Here is a 2637-nt window from a genome sequence, read left to right as displayed (position 1 = left end):
AAACTACCTAACTAAATCTCTCTCTCTAATTTTCGAAAATATCTTTCCTCTTTTTTCAAAAATTCTTTTTAATTAACTAATTGTTTCAAATTTTAATTTTAATTTTCGAAAATCACTAACCATTTTTCAAAAATAATTTTCGAAAACCTCCCCTTCTCATCCTCTTCTATTTATTTATTTATTTACTAACATCTCTTCCTCACTCACCAAAAATCCGAACCCCCTCTCTCTCTCTGAGTTCAGATTTTCTCTTCTTCTTTTCTTCTACTCACACAGGGACCTCTATACTGTGGTAAAAAGGATCCCTATTATTATTTTTCTGTTCTCTCTTTTTCATATGAGCAGGAGCAAGGACAAGAATATTCTTGTTGAAGCAGATCCAGAACCTGAAAGGACTCTGAAGAGGAAACTAAGAAAAACTAAATTACAACAATCCAGCAAGCACCTTTCAAAAATTTTCGAACAAGAAGAGGAGATGGCAGCCGAAAATAATAATAATGCAAGGAGGATGCTTGGTGACTTTACTGCACCTAATTCCAATTTACATGGAAGAAGCATCTCCATCCCTACCATTGGAGCAAACAATTTTGAGCTAAAACCTCAATTAGTTTCTCTAATGCAGCAAAACTGCAAGTTTCATGGACTTCCATCTGAAGATCCTTTTCAGTTCTTAATTGAATTCTTGCAGATCTGTGATACTGTTAAGACTAATGGAGTAGATCCTGAAGTCTACAGGCTCATGCTTTTCCCCTTTGCTGTAAGAGACAGAGCTAGAATATGGTTGGACTCTCAACCTAAGGATAGCCTGAACTCTTGGGATAAGCTGGTCAAGGCTTTCTTAGCCAAGTTCTTTCCTCCTCAAAAGCTGAGCAAGCTTAGAGTGGATGTTCAAACCTTCAGACAGAAAGAAGGTGAATCCCTCTATGAAGCTTGGGAGAGATACAAGCAACTAACCAAAAAGTGTCCTTCTGACATGCTTTCAGAATGGACCATCCTGGATATATTCTATGATGGTCTGTCTGAATTAGTTAAGATGTCATTGGATACTTCTGCAGGTGGATCCATTCACCTAAAGAAAACGCCTGCAGAAGCTCAAGAACTCATTGACATGGTTGCTAATAACCAGTTCATGTACACTTCTGAGAGGAATCCTGTGAATAATGGGATGCCTCAGAAGAAGGGAGTTCTTGAAATTGATACTCTGAATGTCATATTGGCTCAGAATAAAATATTGACTCAGCAAGTCAATATGATTTCTCAGAGTCTGAATGGAATGCAAGCTGCATCCAACAGTACTCAAGAGGCAGTTTCTGAAGAAGAAGCTTATGATCCTGAGAACCCTGCAATAGCAGAGGTGAATTACATGGGTGAACCATACGGAAACACCTATAATCCCTCATGGAGAAATCACTCAAATCTCTCATGGAAGGATCAAAAGCCTCAACAAGGCTTTAATAATGGTGGAAGAAATAGGTTTAACAATAGTAAACTTTTTCCGTCATCCACTCAGCAACAGACAGAGAACTCTGAACAAAATATTTCTAATTTAGCAAACTTGGTCTCTGATCTATCTAAGGCTACTGTGAGTTTCATGAATGAAACAAGGTCTTCCATTAGAAATTTGGAAGCACAAGTGGGCCAGCTGAGTAAAAGGATCACTGAAATCCCTCCTAGTACTCTCCCAAGTAATACAGAAGAAAATCCAAAAGGAGAGTGCAAGGCCATTGATATAACCATCATGGCCGAATCCAAGGAAGAAGGGGAGGACGTGAATCCCAAGGAGGAAGACCTCCTGGGACGTGCAGTGATCAATAAGGAGTTTCCCTCTGAGGAACCAAAGGAATCTGAGACTCAACTAGAGACCATAGAGATTCCATTAAACCTCCTTATGTCATTCATGAGCTCTGATGAGTATTCCTCTTCTGAAGAGAATGAGGATGTTACTGAGGAGCAAGTTACCAAGTACCTTGGTGCAATCATGAAGCTGAATGCCAAATTATTTGGTATTGAGACTTGGGAAGATGAACCTCCCTTGTTCACCAATGAACTGAGTGATCTGGATCAACTGACATTGCCTCAAAAGAAACAGGATCCTGGAAAGTTCCTAATACCTTGTACCATAGGCACCATGACCTTTGAGAAGGCTCTATGTGACATTGGTTCAGGGATAAACCTCATGCCCCTCTGTGTAATAGAGAAACTGGGAATCTTTGGGGTGCAAGCTGCTAGAATCTCATTAGAAATGGCAGACAATTCAAGAAAAGAGGCTTATGGACAAGTAGAGGACGTACTAGTAAAGGTTGAAGGCCTTTACATCCCTGCTGATTTCATAGTCCTAGATACTGGGAAGGATGAGGATGAATTCATCATCCTTGGAAGACCCTTCCTAGCCACAGCAAGAGCTGCGATTGATGTTAACAGAGGTGAACTAGTTCTTCAATTGAATGAGGACTCCCTTGAGTTTAAAACTCAAGGACATCCTTCTGTAAACATGGAAAAGAGGCACAGTAAGCTTCTCTCAAAACAGAGTTAACCAGAGCTCCCACAGTCAAACTTTAAGTTTGGTGTTGGGAGGCCACAACCAAACTCTAAGTTTGGTGTTGAACTCCCATATCCAAACTCTAAGTTTGGTGTTGG

At 40.0% G+C, this 2637-nt stretch overlaps 1 non-coding gene across 1 annotated transcript; it reads right to left on the bottom strand.

Annotated features, from left to right (window-relative positions):
• Positions 1–871: 871 nt before the first annotated feature.
• On the bottom strand, positions 872–979 carry LOC112760764 (small nucleolar RNA R71). Its single transcript, XR_003181188.1, has one exon. It is a non-coding gene; the product is annotated as a small nucleolar RNA R71 (small nucleolar RNA).
• Between the last annotated feature and the right edge of the window lie 1658 nt (positions 980–2637).

The sequence above is a fragment of the Arachis hypogaea genome, chromosome 16 (genome assembly GCF_003086295.3).
Source record: "Arachis hypogaea cultivar Tifrunner chromosome 16, arahy.Tifrunner.gnm2.J5K5, whole genome shotgun sequence".
NCBI lineage: Eukaryota > Viridiplantae > Streptophyta > Magnoliopsida > Fabales > Fabaceae > Arachis > Arachis hypogaea.
This window is presented reverse-complemented; position numbering and strand designations above follow the sequence as displayed.